Source organism: Neodiprion lecontei, chromosome 1, assembly GCF_021901455.1.
Source record: "Neodiprion lecontei isolate iyNeoLeco1 chromosome 1, iyNeoLeco1.1, whole genome shotgun sequence".
Classification (NCBI taxonomy): domain Eukaryota; kingdom Metazoa; phylum Arthropoda; class Insecta; order Hymenoptera; family Diprionidae; genus Neodiprion; species Neodiprion lecontei.
In genome coordinates this window covers 5,158,209-5,172,686 of record NC_060260.1, presented here as the reverse complement: position 1 = coordinate 5,172,686, position 14,478 = coordinate 5,158,209, and the positions used below count along the sequence as shown (strand labels likewise).

The window sequence follows — 14,478 nt, the reverse complement described above, 5'->3', positions numbered from 1 at the left end:
AATTTATATCAGCGGATTTGTCTGCAACGGTAAAACGACTCTATCGCCGCTGGATTGATTTAAGATTTTGGAACCTATCCTTGAGTACTCTCGATTTGAAAACCCCGCCGTCCTTTCGTGCTTTTCGATTAACAATTGAAAGCAGGAACTCTAGCAGCTCTCGAAAACGGTGCATTGTTCATTCGTGGGGAAATTAAAGATTCGGAGCTTTTATAATCGCAAGTCTGGCGTTTAGTTTAGTTTCTTGTAATATGCATAAGACGAAAGGTAGCTCGAGGCGTGCAGCACGGAAATCGTTTCAAATACTGCGAGTGTAAGTGAATCGTATGATATACCCATATAGTATAAATTATACGCAAACGGGGCTGTTGCCGAAACGTTATGAATCGAGATAAATCCCCCGTATAATTAGGCGTTGGATTTTACAGGGTATAACATAAATCGCGTCTAAGTCGCGGGTAAAGGTTGAGGAGCTTATAGCATGCCTATGACGAAAATATTGATCTTGTTGCTAGGCGGTTAAAAGCGGGTTATTCAAACGGGGTTCGTGGTTTACAGTTTCCTCCGCAAGATGCCGGCGTCGTTGTTCCGCGAGTCGAAGTGACAGTTCGGAACTGTCAGTCGGGGTGGTAATGTCGCGTTTTCGCTGCTAATAAACGTCCTCGTTAGCTACAAGCGGCTAGTCGGCGAATAAACGGCTATAAAATACAAGGGGATTCGTTCGGTGTGAGATGTGCTCGCGATTAACCACCGATAAATACACGACATTACGCCCGAAAGCTCGGGTTGCGTACGCTCGAAGGAACGGCTCGCCGGCTCGCTCAGTCTACTGGAAGATTCCATTGTGAGTGGGTTTGAAAAATTTACATCCTCCAAGGAATCGTCAGTTTTCTCACGTCTCGCCAACCCGCTAATCAGACACCGTCACATATCAAGGTACGTCAAAAACCCTCGATTACTCCGCGTTCTTATTTCGAACGATTAAACGACCGTCGTTCGAACAAACCCGAGTAAAAGTTGGGCGAGAACGGAGGAACGAACGAACGAAGCAAGGAGCGAGTGAGGCTATACAGTCAGTCAGTCAGTCAGTCAGTCGAGTCCCGTCCCTCTCGTTTCAGCTGGTCTCTCAGCTGACGAGCAGAGCGTTGGCTGCTGCTGCTGATGCCGATGCTGTACTTATTCGCTGACCGGTTCGTCGAGTCGAAACAACGCGTACGATAGAGCGAGAAAACGAGAGAATGAAAATAAAACCTGGAAGGTACTCGGTTGAAAAGAGAAGAGAATCACAAGCCTTCCCGGATAGCTTCGCTATCTTCTGTACGAAATCACGTTAATCGGGTATTATTACGTACGTTTCGTGTTACGTACGGGTCGAAAAAAAAGAAAGAAACGCATGTATTTTATTTTTCTTTCAAATCCCTGCGTTGCACGTTCTATTCGGCTGATACCGTACATAGATAGATGGAGGGATAGATTGGTGGGCAAGTTAAACGTACGGTGAAAACCAGTTGCTGACACAATGAATACGAACGCCGCGACGACTGTGACACTGTTTTGTAAATTGCATCGAGCGAGACTTTATGCCGGCTTGCATGCATACGCACACAGATGTCGTGTCAATGTGTGCATCGTGCATGCCGATACACGTGTAACGTGTGCATCGTTCTAATCTTTCTCCTCCATCTCCTCATCCTACTTCTTCCTCTTCGTCTTCTTCTTCCTATTTTTCATCCAGTAACGTCACACGTTCTTAAAAAAAAGTTTCAGGTACACACATACGTATGTGTAAGGTCGTAATGCAATTCCGTCATGTATTCAATGTACGTAATGTATGCATGTATGCATGTGTATGTAAAACATGACTCCGGGGTTACATCGGTCTCTCAAAATAGACATTTTTGTATTAATAATAGTTTTACCGTGCCTTGAGTCAGGTTTTTGGTTGGTTTCTTTGCTTTTCTCCCCCCCCTCCCCCCACCTCATCGACCCTTCTCCAAACCGCTCTCTCCTTCTCTTCCTCTCTCTCTCTCTCTCTCTCTCTCTCTCTCTCTTTCTCTATGTATCTTTTTTTCACTAGTTTATCCAACCGTTCAATAAAACTCGTCCTCTGCCCGTACTCTTAATAATAATAGTTATATTTCGTGGGCTGTTTCCTTCTTTCTCTCTCTCTCTCTCTCTTCAACGCTCCATTTGTCGATTTTTTCAGTTTTCCCTTAGTTATCGGTCGAATTCTTTCCATTTTCATTTATCGCAGGCTACGCGTGTACCGTACATTAAAGGCGACGTCGAGAGTATACCTGCCCGTGTGTAGTATCGATGTAGAGCGGTGTATGTACAGTGTAAGATGGATATTGACTTTTTGGAGCAGCGACCGCTCTTTATTTCCTCGTTACGTTTGTGTGCGTTCTTTCAACATTTTTATTTCTTCATTTTTCGCCTCGTATCGTATACACCTGCAATTACATGTACGTATACCATACGGAAGTATATCTCGTTCGTTGGTGTTGTAAATTTTTCTTTATGAATCATCGTTCCACGTTACCTGCGTACAGGTTAGTCACTTGTTGGCGATCAGCTGATTGGACCGACTGCAAAAGAACTCTCTGGGTATTTTAGAGGGTTTCTTTCTTTCCTCTCTCGTTAATTTTTTCTCCTCAATTAACCGATGCACGTTGCCAAAACATCCGAGTTATAGAATTAATTCGCAATTAGGATCGTCCGTAGTGTTTTTCAGCACCATACATGCACGCACGATGTACCTGCGCAATGGAAAAACTGACTGTGAACTAGGAGAAATAAATTTATTCACCTCGAGCGCTGCCTCGAGATCATAAAAAAGGAAAAAAAAAATTAACAATTTTCCTTATCCTTCCGTAACGTTGTCGGGTTAACATTCGTTTCGAAATTATACCTATGGATGATGGTGGTGGATATACGAATGGAAGGTATTATACTCATTTGCATATTATTGTTGAGCAAAGAGCTGTGTTTAGTAATGTATATGGTATAATTGTTGAATTTATAATAGCATGCATGTGCAAGCGGTGAAATATAGCTGCGGCATGAGTAATTCTGTAATCGCGATTAAATAGAACAGAGAAGAAGAAGAAGAAGTAGAAAAAAAGTACCGCAACACGTTTCCTTGCGGCTGAGATTTCATGAATTCTATATATACGCGCAATACATAATACAAGATATCTCGTGACGGCGTATCGAATGATATTCCGGTTTTCGGAAAAGTATACATATTTATGTATATCATATACCGTACATACGATGTGTATCGGGTACATGTATCTATAAATATTGTACTTTATACGTGTTTCGTCGTTTCACGATCAGTCAAGCGTAAAACTAATTGTGAGCAATGATCATCGCCTATCGCATTACGTGTAAAGTCGTTCGAGTTTTTAGCATGCGTAAAAAATATGACTCGGATTGTCGTCCGCGTTGAATGAAAAGTCGGTAAGATCGCGTATAGCGATGATGATATTTTTAACAATAACAACAACAAGAGCAGCAGCAACGAGGGAAATAACGCGTCCGATATATAATAAGCGGGGCAATTTTACCGCTGCAAACTGAAACAATTCGTATTAATCCTTCAAAGGTCGAGAACAAATTACCACTCGGTTGTACATCATGCGTACACGTACCTATATACCTACGTAAAATACATATTGTATGTATATATATATATATATATATATATACACATATGTACAAACCGTGTGCGGCACCGCGGCAACAATTGTTCGTTGGTTTTGCCGCTCCTCATTTCTTTCTCGTCCTTCTTCTTCCTTTTCCTCGGCGTATTTTCGACCTTTGAGAGGTGTGCGCTCTACACATGTGTCTCGGCCCGGCCAACGTTATGCGGAGAGAAAGTATCAGGCTTATTCCCTGCTTATTCCCTGCAACAGCACCGGCACATTTCCTCTCATGCGTACGCATATAAGTATAAACACACGATCTTGCTACACATACTCTGTGCCTGCGCAGTCGCACAATACGATTGTTCTCTCTTATTAACGTTCTCGCGTACTTTGAAATTTTTCTATTCTTTTTCCCTCTTCTTCGGTCTTTCTTTAGTCCCTTTTTTTTTTCTGCTCTCGTTCGCAGAATACGCTTCGCGTTTAGAAGTGGAGAGGAAGGCGTGTGTGTAATAATGACTTGGACGGCGTATACGTGTACATACCTATGCGTACAAAGTATATCGCGTTAATACCTGTGTACCTGTGTACGTAAGCGTAATCGCTGCAATGCAATGTCGGAAATTTACCCGCCATCAGCGGCACTTTGTACACCTACGTATAGGTACGTGTAATACGCCCAGTTCCTACGTATAAGTAACGCACTGATGATAATTACTCCAACAACAATGCTATCACCAGCGTCATCATCATCATCAACTTCGTCAATGATAATAACAAGAGTGATATTAATGAGCCTTTCGTATATGTACTCGGTTTAAATTAGCATTCGGCATTGCTCCAGGCAAGTGCATGTACAGGCACGTTCATACATGTATAATGTACAACGTGTACGTACGTACCTAGCCGTGTATGCATAATATATCGGCGAGGCTGCAGCTCGTACTTCGCTGTTACTCCGCTCGCTTCTTCCTTGTGCATCCTAGATCAATAGATCGTGTGTACGGACGGATGCACGTGTGCGTTAAAGTTCGTTAGATCCATCTTATGTTCGTACGTTGGTATATACGTACCTACGTGGAGCGTAACGTGTGCTCGTTGCTCGTTGTTCAATTATACATTAGGCATGTACCATATACCGACGTTACAACTTTGAATATTGAAGGATCTCTCGAAGACTAAAAGAAACTGTAAACCATACGTTGAGGGTGAATTGGAAGTGATTTGAGTAGATGTGTTTTGAAAAAATTTGAACGTTTGTTCTTTTTTTTTTTTTAATCCTTTCTCGATCTTTAAAAATCTAAGATCGATCCTCATTCTCAAAGGTTGAATCGTCTTCGAAATAAATTTATCCGATGTTCACAATACGGTAATAATTTTTTTTTTTTTTTATCCTTCGCAACAAAGAATTTCTTTCCGTTCCCTGTAACGTTCGTACAAACGCTGCGACTACGCGTGGGGAAATCAAACTTTTCCGTGTACTCGATTTCAGAAAAAAAAAGAAAGAAAAAAAAAATAACGTTTTACTTGAATTAAATTATTTATTTAAGTTTGAAACGCGCAGGTGCGATTGTACACGATTAACGAGACTGGATGTAAAATCGGTGCGAATTTTTCCCGTAGCTAATTTCTACTTTTAATTTATACACCTATCGTAATAACAGCCAGAGAGGCAACCGCGGACATTCAGCTGCGGGTGCAGAGGCCTCTGATTATCGCCTCAAGTAGAACTTGATCAGCTCGATCGACGACTGTACAACGGTAACTAATAATATATTCTCACGTGAAGATTGAATCACGTGCTTCACGTGGCCGCGATGGTGGTGGTGTTACGCCGATCGGGCTTCTTCCAGTATCGAATAAACTTGTCGCAACGTCGCCAACTTTCTATCCTACTTATTATCAAAAGAGAAACGAAAGAAAAATATCAAACGAGTCGAGTACGACCAATGGCAGTCGCTTTTAAGGGGTTGATTTCGACGTTGACGTACAAATCGTACCTCAAACGCGAAAAAGAGCTCGACAGCTCCATCCTCTGCACAATTTCGAACAAAAACGTTTCGATCCATTTTCAATTTACACACACACACGTGTGTATATATATATATATATATATACAACAACAACACGACGATAATAATAATAATATGAAACGCGATTGCCCTTGCATTTTCTCGTACGGTAAAATAATGGCGGTGTATATTCGTATATACGTAGTGACCTTAATGACTTTGAAACTTGCTAATCGGTTAAAACGTGAGAGCGGATTCTCACGTAGCGAGGATATTTGATCTTAAAAGTTATCGCGCAAACGACAAAGAAAAACGGATGGATGAAAATTCGTCGGACTTAATTTTTGCTTTTTAATTAATGTGGGTAACACGGGCCGGATTTTCTTTGCTCGTCAGCTCGGTCGGTAAACGAAATTTTTACATCCACGCGTGTCTCTAATTTACGTACGTACATGCACAATGGACGAGATGCTGCACGCGTGTAACGTGCGTACGTACGGTGTATTCTCGGCAAAGAGATGACGAGCAAGCGAGCGGGTTGTCTGGTTACAACACGCATATCCGGTCTAGTGTCAACAAGAGTCCGTGCTGCACTAGACCGGGCATATGTGTAACGTATCACAATCGTCCCAACGTACACCTTGTGCTCGAACGCACTCGCGTGATTCTAGACGCGTGTGCGTAAATAGCTGCATTAACGCGAGCGACGTAACGTGGACGCAACGACGTTCTTGAAATGGATATCCATTGTCGACCGTAACCACGATTGCTTTCCATCGTCGCTCGCTCGGCGTCATATTTAAGCAATCACCCACCGCCGATGTTCTTCTTCGCTTATAAATATTCAACGCTGTTTAGGTACGTAGGTCATTGAACAAGAAAAAAATTCATCCAATCTTACCGATTCGATTAGTCGATGATGAAGTCACATCCGTTGTAACGAACATCGCGTCTAGCTGTACTGGAAACGGTTTTGTTTTAACTTGGCCGTACCTACCTACACCCTCGGATTTCTTCCAAATAAATAAATTAATGAAAATCTCCTTTGAAACGCGGATCTTTATCTCAGTCATCCTTTTGCGGCTAGTTTTATTTGTTTATTCGGATTCAATTTCGGAAGCTTCTCGGTAATATTTTGAAAAAGTTCTAAACAAAGATCACCCTGAACTGTACCCCTAAATTTTTTTTTTTTTTTTTTTTTGAAATTACAAAAATATGGTCAATTCCTGTACGCAGTCGACGGGATTTTCTATGGCTGGACCGCATTTCCAGTATCATTTTTATTTCAGATTATTGTATCATTTTTTTTCAATTTAATTTCAAAACCATCTCACGGAGTAGGAAAATCTCCAACTTTACTATCAAAGCTGTTGAAATAATTTCCAACAGTTTTTTTTTTTATATATATATATATATATATATATTTTATATCTTTTGTTGTTTCTTGGATTAAAAGTGAAAGAAAAATAAAAAGAATCGAAGAAGCGAAGAATAATAAAAAAAAATAGGCTAATCTTATTGTTGGTTTTTTCACCGCTCATATAATTGCAGTCGGCCCGCTACACGTGATGTCTTTCTCTCTCTCTCTCTCTCTCTCCCTCTCTCTCACACTCTCATATTACGGCTGTAAATCAATGCGTCGAGTTGTATTATAGATATAGATATAGATATAGATATGTATAATGGTTTTACGCCGATGCGAACCGTATATTATCTTTCTCTCCTTCTCTGGAACAGTTTCGTAACTTGACGTGCTTTTATTTCGGAATATTTTTTTCACCTATCTACACCAGTATAAACGTAATATCGTAGTAACCGTATACATTACACAGTCGTGCATCATGTTCAACATGAATCAATCGTGGGAAATTTTTGTCCACCTTATTATACCTGAAACATACACATTACGGGGCAGTCCAAATGAACGTGGACAAGGTTTGATCCCAACGAATTTATCGCCGATTTGTTTCCTATTTCTAGTCCGGCAAATATACATTTTGTGATTTTTTCCAATTTTTTCCACCTGCCGTTTAGGAGTAGGTGTTTTAGATTACGCGGAAGATCGCGCTCAGTTGATTTTTCATTGTTGTAAAATTTTGGAAATTTATCAAGTATCGTGAATAAAATATTCGTCTTTTTATTCCTCGAACATCAAGCATGTTATCAATTTACGTCACAGAGAAGACTCACGCTTGTAATATTAAATCTCCAATTGATGTTTGAGAAGTGGATCCGACCACTTTTTCATTGTTAATTCAATCTCATAAAATATTTCTGATTCAATGTGAGCTTTTAATTTATGAGAACAAGATTCCCGGATCCTACATCGTTGTGTTACGGATCGTGATTTTTGGCTTGAATGTAAATGTCGGTAAAGAAATAATAATCTAACTGCCAAAACGTACTGTTTCACAAAAAAAAAAGCAAGTGACAAATGAAACGACCGCGATCTTTCACACAACGTAGAACGCTCGTCGTCATTTCACATAATCTTTCTTTCAACCTAAACAAACTTTTTAGGGGATGCCACGGTGGAAAATCGTGAACGTTATTCGTTTCGTACGTATCGTCCATACGCATACAAGTTGTATTATACGCGTGTATGAATATCGTGGAGGGAAAGCGGTCGTCCACCTGTGTAAATCTAGCCATTGCACGAGTTACAACAAACTTATGTAACGAGGATGTAAGTACGTATTATACACACCTGAGTACCTAACTCGCGTTTGCCTATTTTCCCGTCTTTGCTCCCTGGTCTTTTCACCTTTTCACAATCTTTCGTCGCAGCCTTTCTTTCTTTCTTCCTTCGTTCGTTCGTTCATTCGTACTTATCTGTCTCTCCGACAACCGAGTTCATCGACCACTAATTGTCGATTTTGTTTACCAAAATGTTCGCGCACGCTACGTACGTAGGCATAGATCTACGATTGAGGCGTGCTGCACATTCGTTATTATTTTTTCCCACCGGAATCTCTTAATTAATCTGCAATTCAATGCATCTGCAATTTTACACACACGTTACGGAGTATCGATACCCTAAATCCGTCCGTACGCGAGTACGTAAATCGTTGTTAGGACATCGTAGGTATAACCGTGCGTTAGACTTTAAAAAGGTTTCAACCATTGCGCATAATTTAAAGTGTAAAGCCGTTTACATTACATGTAACGATTTCTCTGTTATACCTTGATGATTTCGATTCGTTGTTATTTTCTCAACGCAAACGTCCTCCCTACGATTACAAAATTTCGATCGATCACTGTGATTTCGAACCTCCGATTTTCTTTCAGTCGAAATATTATACGACGATGATTGCAACGATCGTTTGATAATAATATTGATCTATGTACGTTTCGCACGGTTACTTTTTGGCATTCATAGAGTCGAGTCCTGCTGCTTGGTAATTCAATAACGTGATTCATCGTAATACCTCGGCAGTTATCGCATATATATATATATATACGTGCACAATGATAAATAATACAGAATTAGAGTGTAATAAGGCGAAATAAAAAAACACTCAACGAGTTTGAGTCATCGTGAAATTGGACTTTGGGAATGCAGGTCTTTGCAGATCTTTTTTGCTTGTTGCTTGTACATGCATTACGTAATCATCGTATTTCCTAGTCGTATAGAATTTTGTTGGTAAATTTTACAACCGTATATTAATTTAGTTACAAGTAGATATATCGAAGCTGGCCAAATCGATCATTTCTGCTTCTCTCGATTGCGATCACCGTTATCACGACCTGCGGTACAATTTACAGAAAAAGGACTTTTCGTCGAACGGTAAGAATGAAACGATCTCGTTAACTGGAAATCGCATCCTCTGTATAATATTGTATACATATCGTATATCTCGTATCCAAAACGGTGTTCTTTTATTCCTATAACAAGCGCCTAAATTCTTTCGGAAGTTCTGCAGTCGAGCGAAAATATATATAAATACCGTAATAAACGGGCTTTTAACCTTTAGAGCGCCGGTCTTGTTCTTTTAGGAGTCAGCGGAAAACTCGGAAACTCCACCAGACGTGTTGGCTTATTTATATACATATATATACACACATACATAAATCATACCTCCAAAAAATATCGAATATCAAGGGAAAAATGCCGGCCCTCTGAAGGTTAACGCAGGTTATTTGCACCATTCGCAAAAATTTCTCCCTGTGCACAATAACCTGCAGAGTTTTTTATTTTATTCTTTATTTATTCTATTTATTATTTTTTTTTTTTTTTCCTTGTGCGAATATTTTTTTCGCTTTCGACGGTTTGTTAGTTTTTCGTATTCTGTAACCGTTGCAAAATAAAAAAATAAAAAAACTTTGAAGAAAAGAAAAAACAAACAAGAACGGATATTGGAAATAAACTTGTTCGTTAAACACGCGATTTTCACGCCTGCAACGCTAAACTTTACACTAGTTGCAAATCTTCGTACAAAATGTTTTTTTCTTTCGATTCTTGAACGTTGACAAAAAGTATGATTCATTTGGAAGATAAAACCGCGGTTGGTGAATCAATCGTATTAAATTATATGCTTCTGGCATTTTTTTTTTTGTTTCATCAGCAGTAATTCGGATGCGAAACTGCGATTATTTCTTATCAAGGTACGGAAAATTGGAATTAATTGTAGTTGATTGAGGTGGAAAATTGAGATGAAAATATATGTAATGCCTGTGCAGTGGGTTTCAGTGACTGTTGCCACTGCGGAGCAACGTGTCAATGAGTATTATATATAAGGTAGATATACCATATAAATTACGTCTGTCCCAGTTTCCTTCTCCTGCATGTAATACCTGTAGCTTGGCTGCGGATCATGACTTTTCTCGCTGACAATCTAGAATCACGATCGTCTCACAATCAGCTGCAGGGTACGACGCGTTTCCTTTACTTCACCTCCTCCCCTTCTTTTCACCCTTTCGTTACAGAGTTAATAAAAATCTTGACGAATTATTCACGCCGTTAACATTCGTCGTCTTACGAATGTGTGATATTCTCTCACAATTCGAACTCCTGACTTTACGGTGGTGCGTGCCACGGTTTTTTATACCAACTTATCCAGGATCGCGCGAGAAATTACACGTTATATATACTTATGTTCTATGTTTTTTATTACTTTTTTTTCCGCCCTGTATATATATATCTCATGTATTCGTTTACGTAATAAATAGACAATAGAACTGGGAAAATAAAAAACAATACATTCGATGCCGTGCATAGAATAATATCGTAGGATAACAGAAGATTTTGAAATTCATCGATCATCGGAATGTGCCGCAGTTATTTACAAATCTACGCGTTGAAAATAATTGTACACCGCCTGATTAGTATACCTGCCTGAATTACGTCCCGCTGATGTATTTCCAGAAAATTTTTCTTTAATCCAATTCATAATCAATCAAACACGGCACCGATATTATCATAACAATCACGCGAAACATCGCCGGGAGGAAATGAAAACGCGTGTGAAATAATTGAATTATATTCCACATAATTTTTTTCCCTTCTTCCCCCATATTTTTTATACTTACAGTCCGATTAATTGTTTTCCAATTAGTTTCCTCCTGTTGTTGTATTACATACATATGTATAAATAAATGTAGGCTCGAAGCTGTCCGTAGAAAATTTATTTTGCCTGATTACAGACCGTATAATTTATTAACGACGTTCAACAGGCAAGAAAAAGAGAATTCGCCTAGTGGTTTATACGAAATTTGTACGTTTTTTTCCCCTCGCCGTCTATACCGTATAATACCTGTACGATCCCTCCGCGCGTTAAATCATCGTTACGTAACGCTTGTTATGTTCAATTTTTTTTAATTTTTTTTTTTTTTTTTTTCTCTTTTGCCACCTCCCCCTCCCCCCTCTCTTTCCGCATCTCTTTTTCTCGAACCGGCAAATTGTCATAACAGGGTATTACCGCACACAAATCGAATATTATTTTGCTCGTCAAACACATTTCGTGGCTACGCGGACTCGTCACGATGACTATGGGTTTATTTTAGTGATCGCCTGTGACGTTTTCACCTATCTTTTATGATCTATACCTGGATTATACCTTGCCAATTCATATTATATATATATATATATATACACACACGCATACACGTACACACAACCATCGATCAATAAATATATACACAGCTGTTTTTTGTTTACGATTTATATCTGTACTCGCAGACGCGTACACGTGAAAACGTTTTAGACGGGCCGTACGTTTAAATCGTAGTGATTCAGCCGCGTGTTGAATACCTACACGCACGTTGTACGATTTTTATATTTTTTTTTTCCACGGATCACCGATATCGTCTGATTGATGTATCATCGAGTGTTAAGGAAATCATTTTGTCATTCTGAAAAAACGTTTCACGCAACTTTTCGCTATCGCGCGTTTTACCGGTGTCGCAATTTATTTCTTCCACGCTTTTTCCTTTCTTCGTATACTTCCTTCTTAATGTTTCTATGTATATATGTGCATATTAAATTTGATACAAAATTACCGTTTTTTTTTTTCTTTAATTTTTATTTAAAAAGAAAAAAATGTCGCAGTCATTGTCAAAATATCATCATTTAAGGACTTCCGGGGACGCCGTGGAGGGTAGGAAAAATCTGGTAAAAGAGTATAAAAAATCGCGGACCAAATCCAAGAGGTCGAGGGTCAGACCCTAGTCGCATTGACTCGGAATGCCCCATATGCAAAATAGTTATCTCGAGCCTTGAGACGAATAAACGCGGCCGCAGCAATGATTTAATCGGTATCGTGTCAACGTAACACGGGTGTAACCCATAAATTTGTGGATTCACGCCTGCGTGTGTGCGTAATTTATGCATGCATGCGTATATATGTATGTATATATATGTATATATATATATGTATGTATCTTGTTACAGGTTAACCTACAGGGTAAAGAAGTTCCGTGTGTGTCTTCACCTTTTCTCTTTCTTTATCAATACCTAATGCAGAAAAGTGTTTGTCGGTTTCTTCTAACAATTTTTCCATAATTATTCATTGGGTTGTATATTATGTACGCAAATGTACTTTTAGCGTGTCAGTATTCAACGACCATCGCAGCGTGATTACGCGATATGCTCGTATAAGATCGTCACACCCTTTGAGTTGTTTTTACTTCTTTTTTTTTCTTTCTTTTTTTTCTTTTCTCCTCTAAGAATCCAATGACGATAGAGGCGGAAAGGTCAGTAACGCGTTCTACTTCTCGTACTCCGTTCTATATTCTCCGCAACGTTATACGTCTGCGAATGAACGTTGTCACGAAACATGTACTCACGTATAATTGTCGTTCGGTTTTTACGACTATCGCGTGATCTTTCATCGTCGATATTTTTACGAATTCGATTTTTATATCTAAATGAACGAATCACTCGCGGTTCGTCGAATAAAAGAGTGTCTCAATTTGTTGTGACGGTGGTGGATTTTTTCTAGCTTGGGTAAAACATTAATACGACAAAATTTTTATACGGGTAGAGTCGAAGCGCTTTTATTTGTTTCATCGGTGTAATTTCAAGCGAAAACCGAGTTCTAGTGAAATCTTATGCAATTTGATGAAATCCTTTGAAATTTCATGAAATTCTATAAAATCGCGTGAAATTTTTTGAAACGTTGCAATCCCGAGGTCCGGTGTTTTACGCGAACAAAGTGGTCAACTCTACGTTCAGAAGCTGTAATAAATTATTTTCCCTAGCTCTTAGCGAGTGAGCGCAGGTTCGGACGTCATTATTTTTGCCAGGGATATTCGATCGCAATCCCGACGTATCCTTACCGGTTTCGATCTTGGATTATTATCACCGATAACCGAGCTCGTCCGCGGGGAAATTTTCACGCACGACGCATAATAAATCAGTGCATGCGTAACGAGCTTTAAAATCGTGTCTCTGGTACATCCTACTTCCCGTATCCTTCGTCTCTCCTTCATATCCGCGCAATCTCGTTAGTTAGATACACCGTATCCGTAGAATGTGTAACGCGTCCCTCCCCAAGGATAAGATGTACTTACGATGTGAAATTCGATCTTGAGGGAAGAAAAGAAACAATAAAAAAAAACGATTACATTGTAGATCAGGCATAATGTAAGGGTTGCATTCACTTCTCTCCGTCGATCGGTTTTCTAAGCTTATACCTACATCCGGAGCCAATTGCGGCTATGACTCGAACATGATTAATCGTCATGGATGCAAATTAGGAGATCCTTGCAATCCGTGCAAATGCAGCGCTGCACGAGAGACGTGATATTTATCTATCTATCTATCTATCTATCCGTCTATGTACAGGGGGCATGCCACGACACCTCGATCAAGATTCTACGTCGATGTCTCAGATTGGCTTCATAATTTTTCGTATGAAATTACACGACGAGAAACGCGATCATAATATTTTTACTCGAAATATTTCGACCCAGCGTATCTGAAGTACTATGATTCAAAAATTTGACGAAAGAAACTCACTTCTTAATATGTGAAAAAATTGGGAAAAATATTTTATACTTAAAACATTTTTGACAGCTATTAGAAGATGGAGATTTCGTGACTTCGATAGATAAATAAGAGAAAAGAAATGATAATTTAAACCCTTATTATCGGATTGCATTTTGGACGCAAGAATGAACATTATCGGAAACTGGTTCTGTTTTTCAAATTTTTAAATCATACCTTACGTACGCTGGGTCGAAAAATTGTTGAAAAAAAATTGCGATCGCGTCTTTCGTCACGCACTTTCATAAAAAAAATATTGTAAAGCCAATCTGAGACATCGACGTAGAATCTTGATCGGGATGTCACGAAATGTCCGACAGGCAATATTTAG

At 39.3% G+C, this 14,478-nt stretch overlaps 1 protein-coding gene across 1 annotated transcript in view; it reads left to right on the top strand.

Moving 5' to 3' along the window:
- Positions 1 to 440: 440 nt before the first annotated feature.
- The window catches only part of LOC107224303 (sestrin-3), a 126,699-nt gene continuing 112,661 nt past the window's right edge, over positions 441 to 14,478 (top strand). Inside the window, exon 1 of the mRNA XM_046745515.1 lies at positions 441 to 936. The gene's annotated coding sequence lies outside the window, so the exon portion shown is untranslated. The remainder of the gene's footprint in view (positions 937 to 14,478) is intronic.